Genomic DNA, 18651 nt, shown 5'->3' with positions numbered 1-18651 from the left:
GACACTACCTACTGTGCTGAGAACCTCATTAGCTGGGATTCTTTATTTTACTCTAGTGCCTGGGGTTCCATGCATAAGGTTATGCCTCCTAGTTGAATGCAATCCTAATGGCTGATAATGTAAAGTTTTGGCTCTTCTAATGTCTTTTTCTCCTCATTGACTCTTGCTTTGACTGCTTCTTAGAATTTAATAACGAACAAGCCTTCTGTTAGAGGGCTTGCTGGCAGAGTTTAGAATGCATGAGTGAACAATATTGAGTCCATACATGGTCAATTTCCACGGTTCCACGTGTCTTTGAATCACACGGCACCATTTGCTCTTTGTCATAAATGCCATACTTAGGTTAGGGAAGCAACACTGTTCTTGCCAAGTTTAAGAGTCACTTGGCCATAGAATTCCCAAGAAAACCAGATGGAAAAACATTTCAAATATCTGGGGGAGGCAAGACAGTTACTAATACAAAACTGGCCAGCGCTATGAAGGAACTACATTGTTTATCAAGGTTAGTACTCATTTTCCCTTGAGCCCCTGGGAGCATTACTTTAGCTGGAGACAACCACCAGGAACGTCAAACAGAAGATGGACATGGCATTGCCAGTGAGCCATGCATGGAAGTTGCTAGGGATGAAAGAATTTCTGCATTACTTAAAGCAAACTCACGTTTCTGAAACACGTTTTCTGACTCTTCCCCTTGCTTGGCTCTGCTTGGTACAGATAGGATATTGTTTGAACCTGGGTTCCAAGGCTTTCTCGGGGACACAAATAAATAATTCACTAATGCTGTAAAACACTTAACCGGTCTTAGTAGAACTGAAGCTTAGGAAGACTCTGAGTTCATGATTTTAAAAACACTAGCTTTTGACAAAACATAACTCACAAAAGCCGCCTGGAATAAATCCCCAAGTTGAAAGACCTTTTACAGTTATTTCTCCAAATGGGGTCTTTTATGTGTTGCTAGGATAGTGGGAAAAGAGTGAAACAAGCAAGTAACAGGGATAGCCATGAATGGCAAGTGTGAAGAGAGTCTGGGTTAGGATGCCAGGAGAACTATGAGAAGCTAGGCAGTCCTAAGCGTGGCTGCACCGGGTTTCTTCTCTCCCTACCCCTTCATTTGGGACATTAGTTCACTCTGCCCACTCAGGACCCTTTTCCACAGCCTGAGCTGGGCTCTACCTCTAGAACTGCCTATCACAGGCAGTGCTGTGCATGTCACAAAGACATCAGCAGGCCCTATCATTTGGAAATTTTTGGATTGAGTGTGTTTTTGGCATCTTGGGTATGTTCTGATTTTTTTTTAATAGCAGTTCTCAACTTGTGGGTTACAACATTTTTGAGGGGGTCGAGTGACCCTTTCACAGTGGTCACCTAAGACCATCAGAAAACACAGATATTTACATTACGATTCATAACAGTAGCAAAATTACAGTCATGAAGCAGCAATGAAAATGGTTGGGGGTCACCACAACCAACATGAGGAACCATATTAAAGGTTCGGAGCATCAGGGAGGTTGAGAACCCCTGTTTTAAAGCTTCTGTTGATAAATGTTTATAATGTGGTCAACAGTATAGGATCTTTTTACTGTATGATCCCTGGATTTATCTGAGGTATCTGTCAGTGGCTTGTCTAAGGCCAACATTCAGTTATTGGTTGTACTGTTTAATCTCTCTCCCTCCTCCCTCTTTCTCACACTCCGTGTGTGTGTGTGTGTGTGTGTGTGTGTGTGTGTGTGTGTCCTTGGAGACTTCAAAAAGAATCCACTTTTTTCTTATTAAAAAATTTGTTTCTTTGATAATTTCATACATGTATATAATACATCTTGATCACCCCACACCCTCTCTGCCCTCTCTTACTTCTTTCCTATAAATCACTTTCAACATTCATGACTTTTTGTATTTGGTCTCACTGCATTTAACCAGGGCTGGCTGGCTGTGGGCTTCAAGCTATCCAGTGTAGACTGGTGGGCTCACTGGTTTGTACATGACTGGACACTGTGCCTTTCCACCTCTCATAATCTGCTGTCAGCTATTACCTAGTTGTACTCACTGTTCAACTGTAGGCGATAGATCCCAATGAGCCCCACTTTGATCGATAGCGACTGCTGGCCCAGCTCGTCTTAAAAGTTACCTAATAGCCATGACGTCACACAACATCTCCATACTCTTTACTCGTTGATGTACTTGATCCAGTAAAGGTTCCTAAGAATAGAAGTTGTATCAGAACAGCATAAAGGTCCTGGGTGGCTTTGTAGCCCAGATTAAATAGCAAAGTCGCCAAACAGCCCTAGATTCTGGGTCCAGCTGCATCACTGTAAGTAAGATTGGACAGCTTGCCTGAACACTGTCAGCTCCAATTCTTCATCGGAAACAGCAGAGGGAATGGTATTCACTCCAGATAAAGTGGAAAGCTTTTATCCCCATGGGGAAGAAGACGGTAGAAGCAATCCATCTGTCGTTATTTCCTACAAGGAGCATTACTGAGGCCATACCATGCGCCAGGCAATTTTGAGTCAGTCCTTTACCTCTGCCAGTCCCCAATTCCTTTTCTTCTCTGTAATACAGAAAAGGAGGAAGGAAAGAAAAGTGAGAGCCCACAGGAGATGTGAAGAGATAAAAAGGGGGTGGGGGAACAAAGGAAAAGGAAAGAGAGCCATGAAGTTTCTTTTTATAAATAGTATCTAAGGTTCTTTCCAGAAGAAAGAACGTCTAGCCAACTTTAAATCGGTAAAAACAGACTGGGCCTCTGTGATCATTCAGACACTGGGATCTCTGCCTTCTTAGAGTTCACACAGGTAAGCAGTAGTGGTGGCGAGCATATCCCCATAATAAAGCATTCTCGAGAAGGTCATTGTCCTGGTTTGCTTACGATTTCTGTGACTGAAAACCATGACCAAAAGACTCCACCAGTGCACCAGGTTGTTTTTGCATCTTGAGACAGAGTTTCACTAAGTTTTCCAGTTTGACATTTTGCATCAGCTTCCCAAGTGGCTGCAAGTACAGGTACCTGTCCCCAGGAATGGCTTCCCTGGCTCCCTTCCCTACTCTAGCCTGTTCTGAAGTCTTGGGTGCCTATAAAACATTCTAGAGCCCATCTTCATTTTTCAGTCCTCACTGTCTTTTTGCCCCCTCCACCTCTAGACTGGAATGTTTCAGTTGGCTTTTGAAATGGTTCTGTCTATATTCATTTTGGGTAACCTCTAGTCACGAACTGTGGCTCTCATGACCTTCGTATTAAATAGATTCAGGTTTGGAATATACCCCGAGGCTGTGTTAATTAATTACTGGACAAGGGATAGAGGGAACCATTGCCTGAAGGGAAGCTGAGATTCCTGGCTGAGAGACCGCTGGCTTCAAGCAAGCTAGTAGTGAAGTTGGTCCTCATGTGTTACCCTGTCTACCAGATACAACTCCTCTAAGGAGGCTTCTACAGACGACGCCTCTGCCATGTATTCTGCCATGCCATTCTGCGCAGCCGCACTGACTGTGTTCCTCTGTCTTCTGAAATGGAGTGAATGATCTTCCCTGTGTGCTGACTGCTGTGATGTTTTTGTTTCTGTCTGCTCTTGTCCCTAGCCACCCGTGTATTTCTCCCATGGATTGTCACTGAGGGCCAATTCCTGTGCCACTAGCTCATGGTAGGGGTGGCCTCTGGTTTCCAGCATCCTTCGTTCTTGTCCCAGCTCAGCTAGTGATAGGGGCTATAGGCCTCTGTTTTCTCAACTGTAAGGAAGGGTTGTGAGAATTAGATAATCCGAGGAAAACCCATAGCTTGCCATAGAGCAAGGTCTCAATTAAGTGATGGTTGAGTTAAGTCAAATTGAACATTTTGGGTTTTTAAATACTCTTCAATTTTTAAAAAGAAATTTTGAAAAAAAATGGTGTGTATATGTGTGTGTGTGTGTGTGTGTGTGTATGTGTGTGTGTGAGTGTGTGTGAGTGTTTGTGTGTGTGAGTGTGTGTGAGTGTGTGTGTGTGTGAGTGTGTGTGTGAGTGTGTGTGTGTGTGAGTGTGTGTGTGTGTGAGTGTGTGTGTGTGTGTATGTGTGTGTGTGTGAGTGTGTGTGAGTGTGTGAGTGTGTGTGTGTGTGTGTTTGTGTGAGTGGTTGAATGTGTGTCTGTATAGATGTATATACAGTGCTCAAGGAGGACAAAGAGGACATCGGATCCCTTGGAAGTGCAGTTTATTGACCTTTGTGAGCATCCGTGTGGGTTCTGGAGAACTGAGCCCAGGACTTCTGGAAGAGCAGCTTAACTGCACCCACTCTTCAACTTTTAGCTCTGCTATTAAGTTGTTGATTATAAAGTTCAGAGTTTAAATTAAATAGATGTGTGCCCCCATGTGTGTGTGTGATTTGAAAGAAGACCTGCTGTGAGTTGCAATTCTCCCTCCAGTGACTTAGACCTGAACTAGTATCAGATGTACTTCATTTTCCTTCAGGCTCGTATGTATATGTGAGGTAGGAAATGGCATGTCACAGTTTCCTAACCTACCCAAAAAAAAAAAGCCTCTATGCTATTCCTCTGTCTTTGCATTGTAAGCCACACACTTAGCCTTCCTCATTTAATTCCCAAGTGACCAACTTGTGGGCAGCAACTTGAATCAGCAAATTGTGACTGCACATTCTTGGACTCCGAACTCAGCGGAAATGTCCCATTTACATGGCAAAATATAAAAAAATAAAAGGGGGCTGGGGGCTGGGTGCCAAGAGAACTCAACCCATTGTATGAGGAGAGGAAACAGCACAGCCCTGCCATGGCATAGCAACCTCAGCTTTTGGACACTTTACAAGGAAAGCTTCAGACATTGGCAGTTCAAGGACCAGCAATTTGTAAGGTTCAAAGGCCCCTGCAATTTGTTTCTGGAGCAAAATAAAGGCTACATGCTCTTTGGGCCCCTTTCTGCTTACCAGCCTTGCACTTCAGTAGCCTTTCTCCCGTGGACCCAATTTGTTCTGTCATTTTGGCTTTGAATGTGTGTTCTGTTCCAGTAACCAAAACCAAAAATAATAACTTTAAAAAGATGGGTTTTTGTTTTGTTTTGTTTTGTTTTGTCTCTTGCACAACACTGTCAGGTGTCCTTGGCTGTCTGGGTGACTGCAGTATCCTGGACTCAGCTTCCCTGGGTGTTGGTTCACGCCCTCACCCAATGCATTCGTTCATACTTTCATTGCTGTAATAAGATATCTGACAACATCAGGCTCCTACTTTGAGGGCACAGTACATCCTGGCAAGGAAGCTGTGGTGGCAGGAGCATGAGGTAGCTGGCCACATTTTGTCCAGAGCCAGGAAGCAGAGATTTGTGCGCAGAAATATCCTTTTCTCTCAGCCTAGGACCACACCCTGTAGAGCAGCCACCCACGGGCAGAGGCCATCTTCTCACCTGGTTACCCCTCCTGGAGATGTGATCACATGCAGGCTCAGGGGCTTGTCTCAGAGATGGCTCTAAGTCCTGTCAAGCTGACAAGATTAGCTATGGCAGCGAGTCCTGACTTCCCATTCTACCACAGTTACCCCTCACCCACGGCATGGGAAGGTGAGAAGGGAAGAGAGCGCAAAGATGTACCTTGCCACTTGAGGATATGCCCTGAAGATCAGAAATTCTTATGACCTTCAGCATTCTATTGCCCAAGTGAAAGTCACAAGATCATCCCAAGCAGGAAGAGGGGCTGGAAAACAGGGCTTCCCAGTGAGAACTTACCAGCCCGGCTGAGATTTGGGTTTCCATCACTGCAGAAAGGGGGCAGAGTAGAACTGAGCTACTCTGAGCTCGCTGGTTGAGTGGAATCAAGGTCTGTCTTCCCTTTCCCTTAGGATAGTCTCTTCAAGGCTTATCTGTGTTGTTGTATGCTGAGATACATCCATTAAGACTGAGTGGGTATTGACTCCCCACCCCGATCTTTCTGTGTGTCTTTCTCTCTGTGTGTCTCTGTCTGTCTCTCTGTATGTGTACGTGGGATTGTTTATTTTTTTTTTTTTATCAGTGGGGTTCTCAATTTGGGGACATTGTGACTAGTGCTGTGAGCACTGGTGTGCAACATCTGTTCGGGCAAATGCTTCCTCTTCTTTTGAAGAGGGGTCATTAGGACATGTGATAACCGTGTTCACTTTTGTTAGAAACCACTGTAGCGCTGTCCTCATTTGATCTTGAACGTAAGTAGTTGTGCTCATACCAGCCAATTCATTATGATTCTTGTAGTTTTGCAGTCAAGACTCGGTAATAACAAGCTTGACAATGTAAATAAGCAGATAGGTAGGTTGAGGTGTTTCTTGGTTTTTTTGTTCTGGTTTTATACTTTAACAATTGCAGTATGAAACACCAGACTATGACATTGGCTTGGGACCGGCACTCTCTGGTTAAATCCTATAAAAAGGCAGAACCAAATATGCCCAGATGGGAAGTGAATCATTTTATTTGCTTCTGTTCTCACGGCTTTGCTGTGAAAAGGATTGTAGTAGCCTGCATGAAGTTAGGCAGACCGCAGTAAAGATTTCAACAGAAGGAAGAGGTTAAAAGGGAAAAGAAAAACATTCCTCCCTGCAAGGAACTTTACAGAGATAGTCTGACCCACTTTAAAACACTGAGCCCTTCAAAATGAGCCCCCAGGGACCCTCATCTGTGCACTCCCTGGCAGGAGGTCATTTAGATGCTTCCTTCTCAAGCGAACAACAGCCTGGTTAGCACAAAGAGCATAAATTTTGCAAACTCTTGTGTTTTGGGCTTTTGTGTGTGTTTTAGGTTTTTGTTTTGTTTTTGCTTTGGTTTTTTGATTGCTTTGTTTTGTTTTAAGGCTCAGCTGTCCTCATTTAGGACAGAGGAACTGTGAAGAAGTCCTTTGTCTGTTGCCGTTAGAACCCATTTCAGTATGGCCATCACCCGGAAAGGGAATTGTAGACTGAAGGCATTCCTTAACACTTGGAAATCCTCAGCCTGGACAGTATTGCCTAATGATGGGAGTTTCCACCAGGCTCTCCAGTTTACTGTTCCAGAGTCTTGAACTTCTTGCAACAATTTTCCAAAGTGAATATAGTTCTCACGGTAGTAGGCAAAGGATACTCAGTGGACTGCCTGGAGCTTGGAAGGGAACAAAAATAAAACTTCTCAGAACATTCTCAGGTCATCTTGCCTGTCTTCTCGCCTCAGTTTTCAATAGCTGGCAGAATCCTCGTAAGCCTTGCTGAGATTCTATGGAAAGGTGAGGCTGTTTCTCTGTTGTAACCACCTCTGAAATTGTACTCTACTGTCCAAATTAAATCAGAAGTTTCTTTCTCCCACTCCATCTTGGTTTTTGATAAAGAAATATGTCTGCCTTTAAGAAGTGGGAGAAAGGTCAATCGCCAATACCAACAGGTGCCCATAAACCTGCTGGAAACCTGCTGGCCATGCCTGCCTGGAAATCAGCTTGGTGATATTCACTCTCTTCTCTGTCTTATATCTCCAATTGCCCAGTCATTCCTAGCCACATAGCAGACCGTTTGAACAAGCCTATCTTCCCCCTCTGCCTCCATTCCCTAGGGAATCCTCAAATCCTAAGATCAGACCCCAGGATTTGTCCCTCACCCCATCCCTCTGTGTCAGCTACCAATACTGGGAGGCTCTCTTACCTGAGAACCCACTGGAAACACTAACCTAAAAATCAGGTAGTTGATCTTCATTCTCATTTCTCTCTTCCATCTTCAATTTGTTGGGGGGTTGGTCTGGTGGTATCTTAATGTTAATTATTGGCCCTCATGATCTGGTTACTGTTCATACACACCTACCTTCTTCCACTCTGCCCAAGTACAGGCCTTTTATTATTAACCAATCAGAAATAATGTCTTAGGGAATTTTACACAGCAAGGATAGGTTAGCATGGAAGGAACACATAGGCTGGGAGGAAGGACTCCAAAAGTGGTGTGGAAAGGAGCAATCCAGATGAAGGATAAGCAAGTGTTTATAAAATTATGGATGGAAGGTAGTCCAGATCAGATTGGTTGAGTCAGATGGCATTTGGATGGGGTCTGGGAGGTAGATGGTGAGGTTGTTGAGATAACATAGGCAGAATTATTTACCCAGTCCAAGGTGTTATAAGGCAATTATAAACTCTAACAGGTGTCTACGTCTTATTGATTATGATAGCTGGTTAAATAGTACTGCTATAATAATTATAGGACTAATAATAAACAATATTTAACCCAATACCATATATTTTCAACAACACCAATTACCCAATTTCATCTACACTATAGCAGACTGCCAGCAAGGGCCTGTCTTCTGACTTCATTACCTGAAGACTCCAAAAAGGGGGAAAAAAACAAAACAAACAAACAAAAAAACAAAACCTCATGGAAGACTCAACTCTCCTCCTTCCTATAGATTCTCCTAGCACTGCCCCTCTCTATCCCATCCAATACCCAATACCTAAACCCAATACCTAAAAACACCAAGGACAGGGACTCAGAAATGTTACCTAACAGAAAATCCACACCAACCACACTCTCCTAAGACCCAGAGAGGTCAACAGAAAGCAAGGAACAAAAGTCCAACCCAACAGAGTCAAGACCTAAACATCGACACCCAGAACTACAGTCATCCCAAATCAAGATGACTGGACACCATAAAGAACACAAATAATAACATTTAGGACAATATATCTCCACCAGAACCTGTAAATCCTACTACTGTATGCCCTGAGAAATGCAATATAGTAGAAGCACAAGATGAGGACTGCAAAATAACTATCATGACTATGTTCAAGGACCTTAAAAGCACACAGTGGAATGAAATGAAGAAAGCAGTTCAAGACATGAAAGTGAAAATAGAATCAATAAAGAAAACTCAGACTAAAGTAAAACTGGAAATAAAAAATTTAGGAACTCAAACAAGAACCTCGAGGGCAATCCTCACCAGCAGAATAAAAGACATGAAGGAGAGATTCTCAGGCATTGAAGACAAGGTAGAAGAAATGGATATCTCAGTCAAAGAAAATGTGAGATTAAAAAAAAATTTCAGGCACAAAGCATCCAAAATATATGGGACACTATGGAAAGAACAAATCTTAGAATAATAGGAATAGAGAAAGGAGAAGAAACCCAGGTCAAAGCCACATAATATATTTTCAACAAAACCATAGAAGAAAATTTCCCTAACCTAATAAAGGAGATGCCTAGTAATATACAGAATACCAAATAGATTGGACCAGAAAAGAAATTCCCCCCAACACATAATAATCAAAGCACTAAAAAGACAATACAAAGAAATAATATTAAAAACTAGAAGGAAAAAAAAAGGCCAAATAATATATAAAGGTAGATCTATAAGAATGACCCCTGATTTTCATTGGAAATTTTAACAGCCAGAAGAACCTAGACAGATGTTCTACAAACTCTCAACAGACAACAGGTACAAGTTCCAACTATTACACACAGTAAAACTATCAATCACAATAACCAAAATATTCATGATATCCCCAAATTTAAGCAGTATGTACTTAAAAATCCTGCCCTACAAATGGCACTAGAGGAAAAACTTAAATCTGAAGAAGTTAACCACACCCAAGAAAACATAAGCAATAAATAATACCAAACCAGCAAATCAAAGCAGGTGGGGAGAACTCACACCAGAACAACAACTAATTAGAATCAACAAGCCCTGCTCGGTGATAACTCTAAACATTAATCATCTAAATTTCCCTATTTAAAAAGCACAGACTAACAGATTGGGTTTTAAAATAGGATCCATTCTCATGCTGCACTCAAGAAACTCACCTTAACATCAAGGATAGACGTCATCTCAGGGGGAAAGAATGGAAAAAGATATTTCAAGAAAATGGACAGAAGAAGTAACTTATTATAGCCATTTTAATGTGTGACAGGAAAAAAAAAGACTTAAAACCAAAACTATTCAGAAGAGATTGGGAAGAAGACTATGTACTCAAAGAAAAATTTCACCAAGTGGATATTACAAATCTAAATATCTATACACCAAACACAAGGGCACACATGTTAATAAAAGAAACACTACCAGTGTAAATCACACATTGACCGTCACACTGTGATGGTGGAAGATTTCAATACCCAATTCTTGCCAATAGACAGTTCATCCAGTCAAAAACTAAACAGAGAAATTCTCTAGCTAAATGGTATAAATCAAATGGACCTAGCAGATATTTACAGAACATTTTACCCAAACACAAAAGAATATATCATCTTCTCAGCACCCTATGAAACTTTTTCCAAAATTAAGTGCATACTTGGACACAAGCAAGTCTCAATAAATACAAGAAAATTGAAATAACCTGTTGCATCCTAACTGACTACCATGGATTAAAGCTGAATATCAACAACAACAGAAAGATTACAAACTCATGGAGACTGAAAATAAATAAAAAGTGGGTCAAGAAAATTTAAAATCTTTCTAGGACTAAATTAAAATGAAAACACAACACACCCAAACTTATGAGACACAACTAAGGCAATTCTAAGAGGTAAGATCATAGTGCCTACATTAACAATTTTTTTGAAAAAATAGAGCTCATTTTAGTAATTTCATGGCACCCCTGAAAATTCTAGAACCAAAAAGAAGAGATGACACACATAATGAGGAGATAGAAATAAACTCCAAGCTGAAAAAATTAAAATAAAAACAAAAAATACAAAGAATCAATGAAACAAAGAGTTGGTTCTTTGAGAAAATCAATAAGATCAATAAACCCTAAGCCAAATTAAATAAAAGGCAGACAGAAGATCAAAATTAGAGATGAAAAGGGGACATAACAGCACAGACAGTAAGGAAATTCAGAGAATCATAAGAACATACTTTAAAATCCTGTATCCCACCAAATTGGAAAACCTAAAAGAAGTGGGTCAATTTCTTGATATATACCACATACAAGATTGAATCAAGATCACATAAGAGTTTAAACAGATTTATAACCCCTACTGAAACAGAAGCAGTAATTAAAAGTCTACTAACCCCAAAAGAATGGGAGCAAAAAAAGAAATCAAGGAAAAGAAAGAAAAAAGAAAAATAAAGCCCAGTGCCAGTAGGATTCAGTGCAAAATCATCCCAGACATTCAAAGAAGAGTTAATGTCAATACTCTGTTCGTTATTTTAGAAAATACAAAATGAAGAAAGGTTGCCAGTTTTTCTTGTGAGGCCACAATTACCCTAATGCTTTAATCACATAAAGACTGAACAAAAAAGAATATTACAGAGCAATTGAAATTTTCCTTATTAAGATGAATGAAATTACTCTCAATAAAATAATTGCAGACTGAATCCAAGAATACATCAAGAAGACCATCCATTATGATCAAATAGGCTTCATCCCAGAAATGCAGTGATGACTCAACATATGTAAGTCTATAAAGGTAATCAAACATATAATCAGACTGAAAGAGAAAACCACACAAACATCTCATTAGATGCAGAAAAGGCCTTTGAAAAAAGTCCAACACTCCCTCATGATAAAAGCCCTGGTGAAAGCAGGGACACAGGGATGATATAGGTGGTTTACAGCAAGCCCAAGAGCCAAGATCAATTTAAATGGAGAGAAGCTCAAAGCAATTCCAATAGAATCAGGAACAAGAAAAGGTTGGCCACTCCCTCCATACCTATTCAATACAGTACTTGAGTCTTAGGTAAAGCAATAAACAACTGAGGAGATCAAAGGAATACAAAAAAGGAGGGAGAAGTCACTATATCTTAACTTACAGGTGGTATGATCATATACAAAACTGACCCTGAAAACTCCACCGGGAAGCTTCTACAGATGAGAAACACTTTCAGCAAAGTAGAAGGTTACAACAGTAACACAAAAAAAGCAGTAAGCAAATAACAAATGGAGTGAGAAGTCATGGAAACAGTACCTTTCACATAACACACACACACACACACACACACACACACACACACACATTCATACATACCATGGGTTAACTCTAACCAAACAAGTGAAAGACTTGTATGATACAAACTTAAAGGCACTGAAGAAGGAAACTGAAAATTATATCAGAAGATGGAAGGGTCCTCCATGCATACATCAGCAGGATTATATAGAAAAAATGGTGGACCTACCAAAACCAATATGCATCCAAATCAATCCTCATCAAAATTATGACACAATTCTTCGCAGAACTTAAAAGGACATCAAACTAAATGGAGAGAAACTTAAATCAATCCCACTGAAATCAGGGACTTCTCCCCATATCTCTTCAACATAGTTCTTGAAGTCCTTGCTAGAGCAATAGGACAATTAAAGGAGATCAAGGGGATTCCGTTTGGAAAGGAAGAAGTCAAAGTATCACTATTTGCAGATGATACGATAGTATACATGAGTGATCCCAAAAATTCTACCAGGGAACTCCTACATCTTCAGCAAAGTGGCTGGATACAAGATTAACTCAAAAACAATCAGCAGCCCTCCTGTATACAAAAGACAAAGGGGCTGAGAAAGAAATCACGGAACCTACATCCTTCACAGTAGCCACAAAAGTTATGAAGGACCTTAGTGTAACTCTAACCAAGCAAGTCAAAGACTTGTATGAAAAAAAAAAAAATTCCAGTCTCTGAAGAAAGAAATAGAAGAAGATATCAGCAGATGGAAAGATCTCCCATGCTCATGGCTTGGCAGGATTAACATAGTAAAAATGGCCATCTTACCAAATGCAATCTACGGATTCAATGCAATTCCAATCAGATTACCAACACAATTCTTTACAGATCTTGAAAGAAAAATTCTCAACTTCATATGGAATAACAAGAAACCTGGAAGAGCTAAAATGATGCTTTACATTAAAAGATCTTCTGGTGGTATCTCCATCCCTGATCTCAAGATGTACTATAGAGCAACAGTAATAAAAACTGCATGGAACTGGCATAGAAACAAAATGATGGATCAGGGGAATCAAATAGAATATCTAGAAACAAACCCACACACCTAATTTTTGATGAAGATGCCAAAACCATACAATGGAAATAAGATAGCATCTTCAATAAATGGTGCTGGTCTAACTGGATAACTACATGTAGAAAAATGCAAATAGATCCATAATTATCATCCTGCACAAAACTAAAGTCTAAGTGGACCAAAGACCTCAACATAAGACCAGACACAGTAAACCTGTAGAAAAAAGGTGGGGAAGAGCCTAGAACTCATTGGCACAGGAGACAACTTTCTGAACAGAACACCAACAGCACAGGCTCTAAGATAAATGGGACCTCATGAAACTGAAAAGCTTCTGTAAAGGAAAGGACATTGTAATCAGAACAAAATGACAGCCTACAGACTGGGAAAGGATCTTCACCAACCCTATATCTGACAGAGAGCTAATGTTCAGATATATAAAAAAACTCAAGAAGTTAACAGCAACAAATCAAGTAATCCAATTGGAGAATCCGGTGCAGAGGTAAACAGAGAATTCTCAATAGAGGAATGTTGAATGGGAGAGAAACACTTAGAGGTGTTCAGTGTCAGCTAAACAGAGAATTATCAGAGGAATATCTAATGGCAGAGAAACACTTAAAGAAATGCTCAGTGTCCTTAGTCATTGGGGAGATGCAAATCAAAATGACCCTGAGATTTCATTTTACACCCATCAGAATGGCTAAGATCAAAAATTCAACTGACAACAAATGCTAGAGAGGATGTGGAGAAAGGGGAACCCTCCTCCATTGCTGGTGGGAATGCAAACTTGTACAACCACTTTGGAAATCAATCTGGCGCTTCCTCAGAAAATTAGGAATAGTGTTACCTCAAGATCCAGCTATACAGGCATATATCCAAAATATGCTCAAGTATACAAAAAGGACATTTCCTCAACCATGTTCGTAGCAGCTTTATTCATAATAGCCAGAACCTGGAAATAACCTAGATTGGTACATTTACGCAACGGAATACTACTCAGCAATTAAAAACAAGGAAATCATGAAATTTGCACGCAAATAGTAGGAACTAGAAAAGATCATCTCGAGTTGAGGTATCCCAGAAGCAGAAAGACACATGTGGAATATGCTCATTTATAAGTGGATTTTAGACATATAATATAGGAGAGTCATACTAAAATCTGTACGCCTAAAGAAGCTAAGCAAGAAGGAACACCCTGGGTAAGATGCTCATTCCTCATTCAGAAAGGCAAATGGGATAGATGTCGGAAGAGGGAGAAAACAGGGAACAGGACAGGAGCCTACCACAGAGGGCCTCTGAAAGACTCTACCCAGCAGGGTATTAAAACATATGCTGAGATTCATAGCCAAACTTTGGGCAGAGTGCAGGGAATCTTATGAAAAAGGGGAAGATAGAAAGACCTGGAGGATGGGGGAATACAAAGTGAATAAAGTGTAATTAATAAAAGTTTTTTTTTTTTTTAAAAAAAAAAAAAGAAGACCTGGAGGGGACAGGAGCTCCATAAGGAAATCAACAGAACCAAAAAATCTGGTCACAGGGATCTTTTCAAAAGAGACTGATACTCCAACCAAGGACGATTCATGGAGATAACCTAGAACCCCTGCACAGATGTAGCCCATGGCAGCTCAGTGTCAAGTGGGTTCCCTAGTAAGGGGAGAAGGATATATCAGTCCATGGAGGAAGACAATGCAGCCAGTCCTGATGAGTCCTGATAGGCTAGGGTCAGATGGAAGGGGAAGAGGACCTCCCCTATCAGTGGATGAGGGGAGGGGCATAGGAGGACAGGGAGGGAGGATGAGGTTGAGAGGGAATGAGAGAGGGGCTATAGCTGGGATACAGAGTGAATAAACTGTAATAAATAAAAATTTAAAAAAATAGTTAAAAATATATTATACTACATAATATATTTAATTAAAGAAATCTAAATGGAATAACCAAATAATGTAGAAGACAAAGCCACAAACAGACATCTCTTGCCACCAAATGAAACCTCCAATTCTAGGAATGGGTTACGTTTAATTGAATTATTAGCCAAAGGGACCTTGTGGGAAATCCCTACCCAGGCTGTTGCTTAAGCTATTGGTTGCTTTCTGTGAACTTCTGGAAAGGCCTTATTGCTGAAGATAACACCTACACAATGTATTGAAGAACACAGAGGTGTTGAGCTGCTGCCTTCCCAGACCCTTCACCCTTACTGACCAGCGTTTATGGTGTGGGAAGGTACTCTACACACCACCTCAGGAGAAAGGTAAACATCAACCCAGTACAAACTCTTTGATCTACAATGCTGACCTGCCTTGCAGGGTACGCTGGGGCCTTGGTGATGCAGAAGTTGTGTGAGTAAGCAACTCTGTGATTTGCATTAAGGCCCACTCCATAAGACGGGACACATATCCAGTGCTGGCTTGTGTGGCCAAGAACCTGAGACTAAATAGACCAGGCATCTGTGGGAAAACCAAATACTACTGTTCTGCTGAAGGAGCATAGCAGTAAAGTTATTCCTAATGACATTTGACACACTCGTAATGAGATCAGTGTCCTGCTCAGCCATCATCAGAGACGTTGTCTCTTGCAATAGATGGCAACAAATACAGCAACAGATAATGTGCAGGGCGTAAGAGACTGATCAGAACACTTGGTCCTAATTGGGTGTCTCCATCAAATGCTTTCGTCAAGGCTCAGGGAAATCTGTGGAAGAGAAGGTGGGAAGATTGTAAGCACCAATCGGGGTGGAAGACATCAATAAAATAAGGCCTTCCAGATAGAACGTGGCCGATACACACATGAATTCACAGAGACTTTGGCACACAGGTCTCCATCAGAAGAAGTTCCAGTGCTGACAGGTGGACACAGCCTCAATCCCTAACCCAGAATCTATCTCCAACTGACAGCCACACACAAAGGAAAATTTTAGTTTTATCTAACAGAGTCTCACTGGCTATACAATTCATATTTAAGGAAAGGCCCATGCCCAGCCATAGATGGCCAGCACAGAAAAACCTTCCTGACACTTTTGAAGGTTTGTTTGTTTGGTTGTTTGTTTACTTTAAAGATTTTTGCTGAAATATTATGGTTTCCAGTTTTGTTTTTATGGGTTTTCTGTGTGTGTGAATGTGTGTGTCTCTGCGTCTGTATGTGTTTCTTATGCTTTTTCCTTGACACCTGATTTTTTCTGTTTTTCCCTTTTTTTTTTTGCTTGTCTTTATTAATTTATTATTATTATAGTTGACTTTTGTGTTCTAATGGGAGAGAGAAATAAAAGGTATTGATTTGGCTTGATGGGAAAGTGGAATGGACCTGAAAGAAGATGAGGGAGGGGAAACCACAATCAGAATATAGTTTATGAAAGAACATCCATTTCTAACAACAACAACAAAAAAAGAAGTAGGAGAAAAGATGAGTTTCAAGGTGAGAGGAACTGAGAAAAGTTGTTTTTGCCGTTTGCTTATTGTATTGATAAAGCTGGAGCATAAACACTATTCTGCCCCAAAACCAGACCTGGGCTGGTACCTTCATGATCCTGTCGATGATCTCTGCAACAGTCCCTAGGGGCCAATAATATGTATCCATGTTTATCCACAGGGAGCTGAAACCAAGCAAGCGTTGGAAGCAGGCCTAAGTCACATCTGTAACTGACTAAATGACAAAGCCAGAATTGTAAAGCTGATTTTTCTGAACCTCAAATCAGTTCTGCCCTCACAGAGCCTGACACTGATGACTGTAGGGTGCTGTCAAACATAGCTCTCCCGTTAAAAAAAAAAAAAAAGTGTGTGGCTGGTATATGAGCAGGCAGTATTAAGGGTGTAAGTATTTGTCTACTGCCTCATTTGACCCTTCAAGGTCCTTTCTAGTCCTCTGATTCTATAATTTTTTTCTAAAGATTCTAGACCACTATAATGACCAGCAAACAGCCTGATCACCTTATCTTTTATTTTATAATTTTATTTTTCCTTTTCAAAAGTATGAATACACACACAAGCACATACATTACATGCACACACACAAGCACAGACACACAGAGACAGACATACACATTCACACACACACCTGATTAATGGGCTATATTTCTGGCTGTATAGGTTTTTCTTTTTATTTATTTATTTTTTTATTATTATAACTTATTCACTTTGTATCCCAGCTGTAGCCCCCTCTCTCATCCCCTCCCAATCCTGCCCTTCCTTCCTCTATCTCCTCCTGTGCCCCTCCCTCAGTTCACTGATAGAGGAGGTCCTCCTCCCCTGACCCTAGCCTATCAGGACTCATCAGGACTGGCTGCATTGTCTTCCTCTGTGGCCTGATATCACCTCCCCTGGGGAGGTGATCAAAAAGACAGCCACTGAGCTCATGTTAGAGACAGCCCCTTCTCCCCTTACTAGGGAACCGACTTGGAGGCTGAGATGCCATGGGCCACATCTGTGCAGGGGTTCTAGGTTATCTCCATGAATGTTCCTTGGTTGGAATATCGGTCTTTACAAAGACCCCTGGGCCCAGATTTTTTGTTGTTGTTGTTGTTCTGTTAGTCTCTTTGTAGAGCTCCTGTCCCTTCCAGGTCTTTCTATCTCCCCCTTCTTTCATAAGATTCCCTGCACTCTGCCCCAAAGTTTGACTACAATCTCACATACCACTCTGAACACCCCTGACCTCAGCTGTATAGTTTTAATTTACAATTTTAGGCATGTGCTAACTCCCAGGAACACTCAGGGGAACCACCCTTAGGCCTTCTTGATTAGCAGATGTCGCCCTTGCTCTGTAATAATAATCTAATCACCACTTCCTCTTGCCAAGGAATGAGGAAGCATCCTCATTTGGAAACCCGGCTAGGACACGTGAAGTGGATTAAGAAAGGCTGCCTCCCTAGAGTCCCTGCGAGTGCTCCTCGTCATAGTTTGTTTTTCTTAAAGATAAAAACTGCACAGCAGTGTTTGGCGTTCAGTCTAACAAGCACCTGGCTTACATGACAAGATTTCACTTGGGCTATCTCAACTTTATTACATGTAAATTCTGTTGTAAGAAATCTCTGACATAGTATGATGTATGTAGCCAGTGTTTATTTTCCTATACTTGAGAACATTTCATTTATTTTTAAATGGCAGTCTATAGTTGGTGGGTTCTGAACATGTAAAACAATGATGTGTTCCCAGGAACTCTGGGGAAGGTCGGGAGGCAGCCTCGCATCTGAGCGCCTCTTTGCTGAAACAGAGAGCCGGACACAATGATGCAATTAAGAAAATCTCCGAGCGCATGTTAGTTTTTAGATTTAAACTGGTATTTAAGTGGTATGCCCCTAGGCTGCAACTCAGAGATTCTCTGGGGTTTTTGAAGAAACATATCAAATCACTTTGGCTGTTATTTCATCTTGTACAAAGTTATCCGAGAAGAAGCCGTGCACTACAATGTCACCTGTCACCCTAGCACTGTAGCGCAGAGACATGAAGATGCCTGGAGAGCACTAGCCAGCCTGTCTGACCCAGGCCATGAGCTCCAAGCTCAGTAAGACCCTATCTACGAGGAAACGCATAGATATAGAAGTAACAAGGAGAACAATCTAGGAAAACACTTGATGTCAGTCTCCACACATGCACATACAAAACCAACCCTCTCCCTCAAAAATAATGCAACCAGAAAAAACAAAAACAAAAACAAACAAACAAAAAAAACCCCACCTGTTTGCACAGCTCAGAGCCTTTCAAATGCTCAAAACATGGACAGTGCCTGAGTATGTCTTGAATGAGAGAAAAGATTGGAACCATTTATTATGGTCTTTCATACGT

General features: G+C 41.0%; 1 protein-coding gene across 1 annotated transcript in view; it reads left to right on the top strand.

Moving 5' to 3' along the window:
- Window positions 1–18651, top strand: part of Ccbe1 (collagen and calcium binding EGF domains 1) — a 254015-nt gene that overhangs the window by 190588 nt on the left and 44776 nt on the right. The window lies entirely within an intron of this gene.

Source organism: Psammomys obesus, unplaced genomic scaffold (genome assembly GCF_907164565.1).
Source record: "Psammomys obesus unplaced genomic scaffold, mPsaObe1.curated_primary_1811, whole genome shotgun sequence".
NCBI classification, from domain to species: domain Eukaryota; kingdom Metazoa; phylum Chordata; class Mammalia; order Rodentia; family Muridae; genus Psammomys; species Psammomys obesus.
The sequence above is the reverse complement of the archived record's forward strand: the minus strand, read 5'-3'. Positions and strand labels throughout refer to the sequence as shown.